At 47.5% G+C, this 15451-nt stretch overlaps 1 pseudogene across 1 annotated transcript; it reads left to right on the top strand.

Moving 5' to 3' along the window:
- The first annotated feature begins 3623 nt into the window (after nucleotides 1-3623).
- LOC307053285 (transcription factor-like 5 protein) lies at nucleotides 3624-7974 on the top strand (annotated as a pseudogene). The gene is made up of 4 exons: nucleotides 3624-4271; nucleotides 5375-5561; nucleotides 5846-6008; nucleotides 7724-7974. The product of its transcript is annotated as a transcription factor-like 5 protein (transcript).
- Nucleotides 7975-15451: the final 7477 nt, after the last annotated feature.

Here is a 15451-nt window from a genome sequence, read left to right as displayed (position 1 = left end):
CATGTCCACACAAAAGCCTGAACACGGATGTTTACAGCAGCTGTATTCATAGTTGCCAAAACTTGGGAGCAACCAAGATGTCCTTCAGCAGGTGACGGATAAATAAACGGTGTCCCACACAGACAATGGAATATGATTCAGCACTAAGTGAAATCAGCTATCAAACTACAAAAAGACACAGAGGAACCTGAAATGCATTTAACTAAGTGAAAGAAGCCAATCAGAAAAGGCCTCATGATGCCACCTCTATGACACTCTGGAAAAGGCAGAACTATGGAGACAGTAAGAGGATCGGTAGCTACCAGGGGGCAAAGGGGCAGAGGGATGGGTAGGCAGAGCACAGGGGATTTTTAGGGCAGTGAAAGCACCCCGTATGCTATTCAACATGCATGTCCTATACATATTCTGTTACACTCACACCTCGGTGTGCGCTTGAGTGATGGTAGGTGCTACTGTACTTTAATTGCAGGGTCTGCATGTCCACCGCTATTGTATAGGAACATGACTGGTATTAGGATGTTGTTATGTTCTCCGACCTCACTGAACTCACTGGCTTTTCTGTAGGTTCTGTAGGAGTTTCTCCCTAGGTCATCGTGCTGCCTAGGGAGAAAGTTGACAGTTCCACTTCTGGTCTTCCCACCTGCATGCTCTTCTTTCTCTTGCCCTGTCACACCGAGTAGACCCTCCAGCACAATGCTGAATAGAAGTGGAGACAGTGGGTATCTTTCCTTTTTCCTCATCGAGAGGGAAAACATTCCGTCTTTTGCCATTTAAGTATGATGTGAAGTGTGGTAATTTCATGTACGCCCTTTATCAGGTTGAGGAACTTGCCCTCCATGCTTGGTTTGCCGAATTTTTATTGGGAATGGATGTCAGATTTGCCAGCCACTTTTTTTTTTTTTTTGCATTTTTGAGGTAATCATATGGTTTTTCACTTTGCTCTATGAATATAGTAATTTACATTGGTTGATTTTCAAATGTAAACAAAACTTGCATCCCTGGAATAAACACCACTTGGTTACGATGAGTTATTCCTTTTAAGAAATCTTGTTGGATTCAATTTGCTAAGCTTTTGTTAAGAATGTCTGCCTATCTGTTCATGTCCAATATTGCCTGTAGTTTTAATTTCTTGTAATGTCGCTATTCTCTATCTGGTTTTGCTATCCAGCCCTGCTGGTTCCACCGAATCCATATATTTGTACAGCGGTGTCATGTCCGACGCTTGCCCGCATTCCTTGAGGCTCACATGGATGCTGTGCTTGGGTCTCTGGCCGTTAGTCCGGAGCCACTAAACTGCCTTTGCCACCCACTGGGGGTCTCCCCCTGCACGATGGCCTGTCCACAGAGCAGCTCCTCCTGTTCTCGAAAGCCAGCCCTTCCCATCGGTCCATGATGCTGTTTACTTATTCATTTATTGATTTTTTTGCATGTTTAGTTCTTAGCTCAGGGGAGCCCAGGTGGGGCCTTTCTCCCGCCCTGACCTGCTCCGCCGGGCTCTGCCTGACCCTACAGCCAGGGTCCTCAGCTAAGGAGGGCTACCCCTGGAGGGCTACACCAGAACCACTTGAAGCCACGTTTAGAGTTTGAAAACAACATGTTTTATATTTCCTTCACATTTTATTTATCAAATAAGTCCCACTAAAGCCAGATCATTCTCACGTTTCATGTCTAAATAAAAGAGGGCTCAAAAACTGTTATCTGCAAGGAATCCGCCCAAATCAAGAAACACAGAAAACAATGTAGGTGCCAAAGGTCTTTATTTCCAATAAGCGAAAAACCAAGTTGCATATAATCTTGATTTTATTTTATTTTTAAACATTGTAAATTTCACCATACTGCGTGATTTTGCTGCTCAAAGTGGGGTCAACTGATCGGCTGCACACACGTCAGCTGGGGCCTCCCTAGAAAGGTGGCATTCCGGGTCCCACCTAGGCCTGCTGAATTAGAATCTGCTTTTAAACAAGATCCCCAGGGCGAGCCTGTGCACATTACGGTCTGTGTTGATGTCACGCTTAGAATCTTCTCAAAGATTTTATCGATATCATCCTATATATTTAGTAGTTGTATAATTTTCTTTTTAAATGTAGGTATTTCGATGATCTGAAACTAATTTTTATGTTAGGTGTGAGAAAAAGTGCTCTTTTTTTCCCCCCCACACCTGATACCTTTTCTTGAGTAAGTGATCCATCATTATCCTACTGGGGACATATTAAGTCGACAAAAAGAAAAGCAAATTTATATATATTTTGTCTTTTTACTTTTTTTTTTTTTAAGTTTTTTGGCTGTGCCACGTGGCATGTGAGATCTTTGTTCCCCTACCAGGGATTGAACCTGCACCCCCTGCAGTGGAAGCACGAAGTCTTAACCACTGGTCCTCCAGGGAAGTGCAGGATGATCTTACATTGTTCAAAGAAAATAGACTGCAGAAGAAATGAATAGCACTCCATAGATGTCTGAGCTCTGACAGAATGAGCGATTCAGAGCCTGATGGAAGAAAACTGTGCCTAAATCACAGGCCTTTCTTTAAAGCACGTGGTTCCCATACAGAAAACAGCCACTGGTTGAGATGGGGGTAAGGGTGAGAGGTGGGTACAGTCATCATTTTGAGCCTGCAAAACGAATTCTTCTAAAGACCACGTATTCTATGATACCATTTATAGGACGTACCCAGGGTTGGCAAACCCATAGGGACAAAAAGAAGGTTAGTGTTTAGGGAGTGCTAATGGGTATGGGATTCTTTGGGGTGATGAAAATGTTCGAAAACTGGTTGTGGTGATGGCATGTGAACCCACTACCACTGAAGAGCGCACTTTAAAAGGATGAACCCACATGGCACGTGCATTCCAGCTCATCAGTGGCCAGTGTTTGTCCAGTGCATTGATTACACGAGCCCTGCCGGTTGTAGGAGGAACCGTGCACCACGTGTATTGATTTACCTGCCTGAGTTTTCACCTACGTACAGCCTGCCTTGTCACACCTGTATTTGGGGCCGCTGTCTCACCTGTCTACTGTTCGGGCTTACTGCAGGCCTCGTGTCCCGAGAAGGGGGGGACCGCAGGGCACCCCGTGGATACGTGGACTGGTGGTGAAGCGTTACCTAGAGAGGTGTCTCTTGCATGCGCCCTGATACCCGGCCAGGCCCCGGGCGGCCCCGCGGACACTCGACCCAGGTGTGTCTGACCCTCGGACACTGGACTCGGGCGTTTGGCCCCTTGGACATTGGGATCCGGGCGGCCCGGCCCTGCGGACACTCGACCCGGGTGGTCTGGGCCCTCAGGCACTGGACTTGGAAGGCCTGGACCCGCGCGCCGCGTCCCCGCCACCAGAACCCCGCGTCCCCAACATGGGCGCGCAGCTCGGGACGGGGCGCCGCGGCGGGGGCGGGGCGGGCGGTGGGTGTGGCCCGCCTTCGGGGTGGGGCCTCCGGGCGGGGCGGGGTGGGGCCTCCGGGCGGGGCGGGGTGGGGCCTCCGGGCGGGGCGGGGCGCGGCGGGGTGGGGCCGGGGAGGTTCCGCCTTTGCGGGCGGGCGACGCAGGCCCGCCGCGGCCGTCGGTTTCTGTGTACCCGACCGCCCGGCCTGGCGCAGCAGGCCCGCCCGCGCGCCTCACGCCTTTGGCGCAGGCATGTCGGGCCCCGGGCAGCAGGAGCCGCCGCAGGCGGGCGGGCCGGCGGGCCCCGAGGGCGCGGACGCGGCGCTGGGCGAGGCGGGGCTGAATTTCAGGACCAGCGAGCTGAGCCTTGTGGAGATGACGGAGATCGAGTACATGCAGCTGCAGCACATCCTCTACTCGCACATGGAGGCGGCGGCGGCCGACGGCGAGCTCGAGACGCGCCTCAACTCTTGCTTCCTGGCGGCGGCGGCGTCGGGCGCATCGGCGTGGGGCTTCGCTTCGGCCGTGGACGCGGAGGCGGGGTCGCGCCGCCCGTGTACCCGGTGCTGTGCCGCCTGCGCTGGCCGATGGTGGCTTCGCGTGCGCCAACCAGTGCCTGGGCCACATCGACTTCCAGGAGCTGCGCGTGATGCTGCTGAGCGAGGCGGGCGCGCCCCGCGCCGCCGTGAAGACGCCGGGCGCCGACGGGCCGGGCGCCGGCGCACCCCGGCCCAAGGCGCCCGACGGCGCCGGCAAGGAGAACGTGGAGGGCGCGACCGAGGTGCGGGCCAAGTGGGCGGTGCGCGTCCGCCTGGAGGACGGCTTCAGCAGCATAGCAGCCGAGCCCCCGCCAGCCCCGCGCGGTGCGGATCCCCCCGAGCCTGGCATGGCGCTCAACAAGTGGGTGCATCCCCCAGGGAGCGGGCCCGGCTGGATCAGGGTGTAGACCAGGGTCCTGTGCAGAGAAGCAGCAGGCTGTGTGCGGGTATAGACCAGGGTCCTTGCAGAGAAGCACCATCGTGGGTCTGGGTGTAGACCAGGGTCCTCAGCAGAGGCCACCGGCCTGTATCCGGGTGGAACCAGAGGCCTCTGCAGGGAGGCACTAGCCTGGGTCCGGGTGTAGACCAGGGTCCTGTGCAGAGAAGCACCAGCCTCGGTCTGGATGTAGACCCGGGTTTTCTGCAGAGGCCAGCGGCCTCACTGCAGCTTGCATCTTAACAGGGAGCAGACCTCAGTGGGTGTGGAGGCTGAGCTGCAAGTTTGTGTGCTCTGTGCAGGCACAGCAAGCAGATATTAAGTACACAGCCTGCAGCATTACCTTTGCGGTGTGCGCTCTGCGTCTGCATGTGGAAGAGAGATGAGTTGAGATAAGTGCACACGTGTTCCTGAGGAACAAAGGTTTTGTCCCCAAATCACCCACCTAAATGTCAGGAGAGACCTCTGCTTCCCCCTCTGTTGACTCAGGTTGAGGCTGACCTGATCTTGCACAGATGCATCCCCTGGGAGGACAGACGTCATGTTGTGAGGCTTTGAGTGTAAAATGCAGCTTCATCCTTCAGCCAGACTGCCAGCCCATAAGTGATCTCGCAGCAACAACTATCGGAGAGGAGTAGCCTGTCTGCTAGGGTGTCTCCTCAGCTTTCTGTCTGTCCCCACCCTGTAGTTTTCCCCATTTTGCCCATAGTCGTCAGATTTTGGAGGATGGCCAAAAAAACACAGAGATTGGTGTCAGAAGTGTAATGGGAAGGGAGGTGTAACTAAAAGATGACACACAGCCACACCTTCCAATGTGAGGAAGAAAGTTTGAACTTGTCCCCTACGACACTAGCTTATAATTGTTTTGTAGAGATTTCCATGATGGGGGGCATTCATGGTAACAGATTGGAGTTCCTATCCAGAAAATCAAATGTTAGCCATTAGAGTGTGATCGTGATTGTGGTGTTTCAGGAAACTTACCTGCCACATAGTCTTCATGTGTTTCTGGGTTTCTTTTGTCTTGGCAGTTTGGTAACTCTTATTCGCCATCCATCCGAATTAATGAATGTTCCACTTCATCAGCAACAAAACAAATGTAGAACATGAGTGAAAAATAAAACAGCTGCTGCAACTACTGCTCTTCAATTTACATACCCTCTGTTTACTGCAAATAGTTGCTCTACTAGTGGAAATTCTAATCTTTCACAAACACAGGTAGGGAAAATGATTTGCGAAGCTTTGCTCTTTTGTGTTAAATGGATAAATTGTATTTTAGTTAGGTCCCAAGGATGTTTTTGTCTTTCATTGAGCTCGATAACTTGTTAAAATCGAGAGTATTTATGTGGTTCGGGGATATTTAAAAATCCTTAGTGCACCTAAAGTTCTTCAAGTTCATGTGAATAACTTTGACGTTACTTCTATTAAAATGCATTTTATTTGTGCGTAGAGAGGAGATTGTCACCTGTTGATAACGTTCCTGTTGCTTCATTGTTTTCCAGAGTTGTAGTAACTCACGTTCTGTACTTGAAGCTGCCAAGCATCAGGATATTGGATTGCCGAGAGCATTTTCTTTCTGTTATCAGAAGTAAATTGAATTCACTAAACAGACTTTGGGTAGTAGAAACAAAGCTTTGCCTGAGCAGGTTCGGATTAAAGTAGGAGGTAAGCGATAAAACAGAAGCTGGCAGGTGCTTTCTCCTCCTGCCTGATGTCTCTGCCCCCCCTTTTTTTTTGTCCACGGGTGGGGGAGGGGAGAGAGGTGGTTTATAAAGAAATGAAAGGATCTCGGAAGCCTGCTTGCATCTTAGGAATCCTTCTGTCCCTCTGCCCAGTCACCTCACTTGGAACATCCTTGCGAATTTTGAACATCACGTTTATACTTGGCCTGGAAACGTTGAGTTTAGGGGCTGCTTTTTCTTAACAGTAACCTCCTTAAACAGAAACATGATAGACTTAGGTACATTTTCGTTACTGACAGCAAATTTAGGGGTTTTTTTTCTCTTATTTCATACTTCATGAGTGAGGCAGGAGTCTGAAATCCGCTCAGAGCTTTAGGGGACCATCTGCAGATGGGCAAAGGATTGAGTTGGGAGCAAGAGGCCATAAGGTGATACAGAAAGTCTTAGAAAGAAAGAAACTTCGGAAGGCAAACTTTACTTACCCCTGATGTTAACCCTCAATCCGTTTTTCCTGGAAAACATTCTTTTTCGAGTTATCCAACAATAACACAGCTTACACTCAGCGTTTCAAGAGCTGATAAAGACAGGGTAGGGATGGAGCTCTCCTTCTTTCTCCCACGCCAGTGATTAATTTTCCATTGTTCTTATGACATTGCTCGTGAAAGTATGTGTTAGCATTTGTAAGGTATAAAGGTTAAAATTAAAATAGTCCCTGTACTGACTACTCAGCTGAAGAACCAAAATATTACCAATACTTGTGAATTCCTCTCTATGTCTTTTGCAAAGTTATCACCATTCTGAAATGTGTGTTAAGTGATTCTTTCATCGTAGAGGGTTTGGCTTTGTACGGTACCTCGGGAATGCACATCACCACAGGTACTTCTTAGACGCCTGCTGTACTGTGATAGAAATTTGACATATTTCTGTAGCACAGGTCAAAGCTATGACGTGATGACTCCTTTTGTGGGGGGAATCTCACTTGTAAGGTGAGGGCGTGTTTAATCCTAAACCACTTAGGTTCTGTCCTCTTCTGAGCATTGCAGTTAGAATATCAGTTGTCATCTTAGAATAATTGCATATCAAGAAAATCTTTTGGAGAAACTATTTCTAGGTTTGTTTTTTTTTTCCCCTTCTGAATATCAGAAAAATCAAACAACTTCTTGGTTTTTTTATTCATAGATGACAGTTAAAATGGCTCTTGATTTAAAAGGGGGACTTTTGATTGTATTGCTGTATAAGCTGTATTGATGACATAATACCTGGGGTGTTTTTTTTTTTGCGGTACGTGGGCCTCTCACTGTTGTGGCCTCTCCCGTTGCGGAACACAGGCTCCGGACGCGCAGGCTCAGTGGCCATGGCTCACGGGCCCAGCCGCTCCGCGGCATGTGGGATCTTCCCGGACCGCGGCATGAACCCGTGTCCCCTGCATCAGCAGGCGGACTCTCAGCCACTGCGCCACCAGGAAAGCCCTCTGGGGTGTTTTAATTTAGTTTATGTTCAGTTGTATAGTTTGAAACCTAGAGCCTTGTGCCGGATGTTTCTATGGAATTTTGGAGTGCTTCCTGTTTGGTTCTGTGTGCTCCTTACCCATTGATGTTTATATCTTGGATCGAAAATACCAAAAAATATATTCAGCATTCACGAGGGTAAGTTTAGAAGAATCAAAAAATTAAAATACCACTTTTTCCTTTTGCAAAGAAGAAGCGCTATGTAAACAAGCAATAAATAAGAGGAGTCGGAGTAGGATACGTCAGTTGGACACAAACATAGAAGGAAGAACCCTTGGAGAGCTCCGGAATGTGGGTGAAGGCTCCACAGCAGTGCAGGGTGCTTGGCCGTCGGTGGAGTCGCCCCAGGCCGCCCTCGGGGAGCAGAGGCAGAGCGGGCCGCCACGGGGCAGGTCCCAGCGGAGGGAGAGGCACAACCGCATGGAAAGGGATAGAAGGTAATGCGTGCTGTCGGTGGTATACAGTTGTCCTAGACGCCAAGCTGGTGAGAGTCAGTGCTGGTAACAGGCACCTTTTTGTAGAAAACAATGGTGTAGGCACTTCTGTGTTCAAGGGAGGGAAAGCTGGCAAGAGTCAATGGTCACCTTGCTTTGCTAGGTGGATGGGGGTAGCCAAGACCACCCCCAGGTTTGATGATTCATTAGGAGGACTCATGGCTTTGATTTATTTTGGGCAAAGAACCCAGCAAAGTCAGCAGAGGCGCATGGGGAGAGGTCTAGGGGCCCCAGGCGCCAGCTCCCCAGAACACCTCTCAGTGGAGCCACTCAGGATGCCTGTCACCCCCCAGCACTGGTGACATGTTCCCGGACAGCAAAGCTCCTTAGAGACTCGGGGCCATGGATCCTACTGGGGGCTGGTTGTGGGGGGTATTCCCTAGGTGGCACGCGGCCAAATCCCAGACGCCCAGAAGGAAAGCTGGTGTTTAGCATAAGCCAGTGACCAATGGTGTTGGGAACCCCCCCGAAATCTAAGTTCCCAGGTGCTGGCCGGGGCCGCCTTCCTGGGAGGGAGTCCGCCTGCACACTGGGTTACTCAGTTTTCCTTGGTTCTTTTAAGGATATTGAAGAAGGAGGAAGTTACAGCTTATGTAACTTGTTTTAGCTGTGGATTTTATTTGTGCTGTTCTGTGTAGAAGCAAAAGGTGGTTACATTTTCTGTTAGAGCTGGGTACGGGATGATTCCCTAACATAGAGTTAATTAACTTAGTCATTTATTGAGTACTTTGTACCAGTTTCTGTTTTAGCCTCAGGAAATAGAGCATTGAGCAAGACAAATATTCATCTCTGAACCTACAGTGTGGAGGGGTGGAAATTTATTTCTTTAAAGGGATATATTAAAGCTAGGCATCTAGATCCCTTTCCTAAGGGTGTGTCCGCACATACACGCCAAGTGATGGGCATCACTGAACTCACCGTGACTCATAATGGGCATGGTTTATATTTATTTAATAAACATTTGCTGAGCACCTACCGTCTGAAAAAAAGCCTCATATGTACTACGTGTTGACGGTAAAAGTTTAAATTCTTGCTCTGCCATTCCCTAGTTTAACAACTTCCTACACATTCTTTACCTCTCCACCTGAGTCTCTCGTCTATACAATAGGTATATTACCTACTGCGTAGATGGGACACAGGAAGTAAAGAAGCTGAAGTGTAGTGTCTGACCCAGTGCCTGCAGTTACAGAGCATTTAGTGAATTCCTGCTGTTGTTGTTACCTTAGAAAGTTGCTCTAAAGTTCTGAGCGTACAGGTGGGGAAATAGAAACAAGGGCCGTATTATCTGAACGTGATACGTAAAAGTTAAAGATGGTCTAAGACTCCAGTTGTGATGTAAATCATCCCTAAAAAGACCAGGTTTGGGGATATTAACCGGCTGGTGGTCTCTGGTCCTTTATGAACCGGGACCCCTGGAGGATGAAAGCTGTGAATCCTAGCTTCTGTGACTTTCTTGGCACCTGGAGGGCAGGTGAGTGAAAGAATGTCCTGCCCAGAAGAAACACACACACAATTTTGCTTCCAGTTTCAGGGGGTTTGGGTCCATCCTTGGTCTAGAGACTTGGACCTGGTCCTTGCTCCTGGCCCAGGAGAAGTAAACAGGAAACTTTCCAGGGAGCGCAACTGGGCTTAGTGGGCCACTGAAGGGGGGCTGGCCGCTGTAGATGAGGCCTTAGTGAAGAGCGTCCGGGTTTGGCTGCTGGTCCCGGCTGTCGTGTAGTCGCTGCCGTTGACGGCAGCACGGGCCTGGTTAGAGAACCGAGCTGAGGCTGGCACTGTAAACGTGGAACCTTTTGCAAAAGAGCCTTCCGTATCGAGATCCTGGGGCAGCGGCCGGCCGAGCGCCCCAGGTCGCCTGGAGTGAGGCCCCTGGGGCTGAGTGCTAAGAGTTTGTCTTCTCCGTTTCCCTTTTCTGTGCCTATGGGCATTTCCATCTTGTGTATTTCGTAATTTGGTCAAGTTCCTTATTTTCCTTGTATATTTAGTTGCCTTTGAAAGCGATCCCTGTGTGCAGTTTGTGCTGATTGGATCATTTCTGGTTATTTATAGTGTGGTTACTCTTTAACATTATTTTTTAGCGATAGACTTGGTTTATTGTAAAAAAATAAAGCTTTTCTATTTAAAACAATGATTTAATGGTTGGCTGTGTGTACGTAATAGTGGTAAACTATTATTTCTCTGATTCATTCAAATATGATGAAGGTGTTTACAGCAATAAAAAAACGTAAGTGTCACTATCTCTACTCAAAGATTAAATAGGTTAAAAACTTCCGGACATTAATTTTTATGTGTCTTAGGCTTCCTGAATCTTTGTGAAATTTAGTTACATTGAAGTTGTAGATTGTTTCTGGGTCGGATTACAAGACCCATCAGGAAACAGGCTGAAGTGACGTCAGTAGCAACTTGGGGGGGAATTAGAATGTAGGTAGCTTAAACCCTTGTGTCCTTCCTGTTTCCTTAGTGACTTTCCCCCTCTTCCTTGCATGAACATTTTGAAAGATGTGATACCCAAAAGTCTTCCGTGATTTTCCTAAATTATTTCAGTACACATGTCATGCCACAGGTCTGTTCCGACTCTAACCAGGCTTGTGTCCCAGACACTGGGGGCACCTTGAATAAGACAGAGACCCCGTGGGCTGGAGGGAAGCGGCTGAGAGGTCGAGGGTGAATGGACCACCTCCATCCCGGTGTGGGGTCTGGTTGACATGCTGCAAAGATGGCTCTCCCTGCTGTGCAGCAGGGAGACTGGACTCCAGGAGGAGAGGTTGGGGGTGGGCAGGCAGGAGTGGAGACACAGACCCTGGTCAGAGGCCGCAGCCGCTCTGCTGTGACTGGCCAGGGCCCGCGGTGCTGGATGTAGGGCTGCTGGGCAGAGGAAGTGGGGATCACGGTGGGGCGTCTGGCTGGAGCAGGTGGGCGGGTGGCGCCGTTTCCTGAGATGGGAAGACGTGTGGACGAGCAGGATGGGGTGGGGCGGAAGCCACGTTCTGTGTCCGACGGGCTAGGTTTTCAGTGCCCAGGAGGCGTCAGGTGGAGAAGTTGAGAATGAGTAAACGAGTCTGCAAGCAGGTGGTTCTCTTTGTTTTATTTTTCTAATGAGCACAGAGTTCACTGAACACCTGCCCTCCCCTCACCTAGTGTGAGCCGTCAACATTTCCCATGTTTAACACACACGTGCACGCGCACAGCACAATTTCAAAGACAATGACAGATGTCATGACCCGTCACCTCTGAATATTTACGCCTGCGTCGCCCACGTAACGCCAGTGCCGTTTTCACACCTCACAAGGTCGATAGTCATTGTCTTATACCATCTACTACCTAGTCCGTATTCCCATGTCCCCCAGATGTTCTAAAGGTGACTTTTATGGCTGCGTGTTTTTCCAAACCAGCACCCAGCCGTGCTCCTGTGTTGCCTTCAGTGACGTTTTTCTGTCTCTAAGCTATAGCAGTCCTTCCTACCCCACAGTTTCTATTACGGCACTGAGATTTTGAAGAGATCGGGCCAGACAGGTGCCTGTAGAACCCTGGATTTAGATGATTCGTTGTATTTATTTATGGTAATTAAAAATTTTTATATAATTTTAAACTTGCAGGAAAATTGCAAGATGAGTGCTAAGAGTTCCTTGTGTGCCCATCCAGCTTTACCCAGTTGTTCACATTTTGCCCCATTTGTTCTGTCTCTCGCAGTCTCAACCATTTGATGGTAAACTGTGGGCACCATGCCCCTTGATACCCAAACACTTCAGTCTGTGATTTTAAAGACTATTACATTATCTTACATAACCAGAATACAATGGCCCAAATCAGGACACTTAACATTGCTGTAATACTCTTATCTAATTCAAATTTTGCCTCTTATCCCAATAACACCCTCTACACCATTTTCCCCCGTCCAGCCCCAATCCAGGATCACTGGTGACACAGTTGTTGTGAGGTGACATTTTGGGGTCATGACCTTGAACCCTAGCCAGGCTCTGGGGCTGTGGGGCAGTCTCTCACTCTGTGCTCCCCTCTTCTCTGTCGTGTCACCGTCACAGTCATTGGGCAAGACGGTGGCGCTGCCCCCCTGCTTTGTCTTCCCTCCTCCACCTGAAGACGGGCTGGGGGCCGCCCCGCACCCACTTGTCCTTGCGCACCATCCCCAGTTATCAGGTGCAGCTGTACTATTACTTCTCCCTTTCCTGTGCAGTAGGAATTCTGTCCTTTTTATTTTAAATTTATTTTATTGACGTATAGTTGATTCACAATGTTGTGTTAATTTCTGCTGTAGAGCCAAGTGACTCAGGTGTATATATATGTATATACACGTATATATATATACAAACACACGTATATATATATATATATATATATATATATATATATATATACACATACATTCTTTTTCATATTCTTTTCCATTATGGTTTATCACAGGATACTGAATATAGTTCCCTGTGCTATACAGGGAACTGTAACCCTATATAGGGTTAGGACCTTGTTTATCCATCCTATATGTAATAGTTTGCATCTGCTAACCCCAAGCTCCCACTCCATCGATCCCCCACCCCCACCCCCTTGACAACCACCAGTCTGTTCTCTATGTCTGTGAGTCTGTTTCTGTTTTGCAGATAAGACTGTTCTTTGTAAGAACAGCATTTTATCTATTTCTCCCATTTATTTATCACATTGTGATCAGTGAAGATGGTAGTTTTTAAAAGCTTGTTGAGACTTCCATTGTGACCTCTTATGTGGTCAATTTTTTTAGATCCTGTGTTTATTTGGAAAGGATGTACATTCTCTGTTTGGCGAATTCTGTATGTTTATTAGGTTGAGGTTACGAATTGTGGTTCAGGCCTTTCCTGTCCTCTCTTGTCTGTCAGACCTGTGGTTCTGAGAAGCCCCCGCGGCATCTCCCGCCGTGACTGGCCTTGTCCCATCTCTGTAGGGCTCTCGGCATGGCTGAGTGTCGGGGGCACACCCTCCCACCTGAGCCCCGAAGTTTGTCACCCCTCTTGGTTTCATTAACCCTTTTCCTTTAAGTCTCTCGTCTCTCTGTACAGATGACACCAGTTTTCTTCCTCTTCCTGACTTCCTGGTATAATTTCTTGACATGTAATTGGAACAGTCTTTCTTTTTCCTACTAAAAATAGTTTTTATTATTGACCTTCTCCTATTTACAAATTTAATGTGAATATCCAACTTTGACCAGAGGTCATCTCAGGGTGTCTGATGAGTTGTAAAAATCCCTTCAAACTCAGCTATTTCACTTAAGTTTCATTGAAATAGACGCTACTTGAGAGAGCAGAGTAACAATTACTAGCTTCCCTTTGAGGCAGTCAAGGGTGGGAGGTGTCCACTTGTCTCCCTCTTTCACGGTCACCCCAAGTTCCCATGAACTGAGTCCCAGGGACCTCGTGAGAGTCTAGATTGAGCTACCCCTTAACCCCACTGCTGGCAGAAGTATTCAAAATAAAGACGGGTGCCCAGGGCTATCCACCTCATTTTATGACGATTGTTTAGAAAATCTCTTGAAGTACTTTCTTACATGTGAGAGATGATTCTTGTCTTCCTTCTGACTTCTATTTAGGTATTCTCAAAGGTAAATTCTACCTTCTGAAATATAGGCAAATATTTTATAGTTGGGCTTTGGGTGTCAGAATATAGAAACCAATATATCAAACCATGGTTCATCTTACATTGCATTAAGACCCGTTGAAAATCTTTTAAATTTTGGGAAGGAAATTAGAATGTATTTATGTGCAGATATAGCTTCTGAGCATAGACAGTTGTTGCAAATGGCAGATGGCCTTGGTTGGGATGCCACTTAGCGTGTGGACAGGTGGAGTGCTCCAGCCGTTCCAGATGACTCAGAAGTCAGCGCAGTGGCAGCAGAGAGAGCGCTTATACTTCCCTTCCTGGACACAAATTAAATATCAACCTATTGTAGTCCAGCAACAAAGAGACAGCACAATTCAAAAATGGGCAAAGGACTTGAATAGACATTTCTCCACAGAAGATAAGCAAATGGCCAATAAGCACATGAAAAGATGCTCAACATCACTAATGATCAGGGAAATGCAAATCAAAAGCACTTTAATGGATGTGAGATAGCAGTTCACACCCATTGGCTGTGGCTCTTATAAAAGAAAATAGCAAGTGTTGGTGAGGATGTGGAGAAATTGCAGCCCTCGGGATTGCTGGTGGGAATGTAAAATGGTGCAGCTGGTGGTTCCTCAAAAAGTGAAATACAGAGTTACCATATGATCCAAAAGAATAGGAATTACCCAGAAGAATAGAAAGCAGGGACTGAAACAGGTATTTGTATACCAGTGTTCATAGCCGGTTTATTCATAGTCACCAAAAGGTGGAAACAATCCAAGTGGTGGAAACAATCCAATGAACAGACGAATGGATAAGCAGAATGTCTGTACAGCCAATGGATTACTATTCAGCCATGAAAAGGAATGAAGTTCTGACACATGCCTCACAATATAGATGGACCTCCAAGACAGGATGCTGACCGGGAAGAGGCAGACACAAAAAGACAAATACTGTATGATTCCACTTACATGAAGTACCTAGAGTCATCAGATTCATAACGTCAAAAAGTGGAATGAGGGGGGCCAGAGACTGGTGGAGGCGGATGGATGGAGGGAACATGTTTCACAGGGACAGAGTTTCAGTTTGGGGAGATGAGAAAGTGCTGCAAATAGATAACGGTGATGTTTACACCACATTGTGAATGTACTTAAGCCACTGAATTGTACACTTCCAAATGGTAAAAAATGGCAAATTTTATGTTATATATATTTTACCGCAATAAAAACATATAAACTTAGACTTAATTGTGTAGGAATGCTGTGCTTAAAAACAAAAACTTACAGAAATGTATACATGCACAGAAACGGAGAGACTAAAATAATGAACTCCCGTGTGCAATAACTCAGCTTCAGGCATAACTTTGTGTCACCTATACATCGCCATCCTCCCACCGTCACTGAGTTATTTTAAAGCATTTCCAGATGTCATATCATTTTCCTTCACAAACGTATCTCTAAAAAGAAAAGGGCTGTTTAAAAGCACAATCACGTCATCATCATCTTCCTTAATCTCCATCCGTGTCCAGATTTCTGTGATTGGCTCACAAGTGTCTTTTTACTGTTGACTTACTTAAGTCAGTATCCAAACACTGCATTTGGTTCACGGCTCTTCAATACCTTTTAATCTGTTACGGCTCCCCTTGCCTATTTTCCTTGCTGTTTGTTTATTGATGAGGCTGAATGGTACTGAACGATATTTGGGTCCACTTGCCTGCGCACAGTAAAGCCAATTTGCTGCCACCAGTTGCGGTGAAAAAAAGTTCAGCGTCTCTTGCAGGTGCCAAAGAAGCAGTGTGGGCAGCTATTGCTCAAAAGACCTGAAGTTCTTGTTTGGCACCC

This window comes from Hyperoodon ampullatus (genome assembly GCF_949752795.1).
Source record: "Hyperoodon ampullatus genome assembly, chromosome: 5".
Lineage (NCBI taxonomy): Eukaryota > Metazoa > Chordata > Mammalia > Artiodactyla > Ziphiidae > Hyperoodon > Hyperoodon ampullatus.
This window is presented reverse-complemented; position numbering and strand designations above follow the sequence as displayed.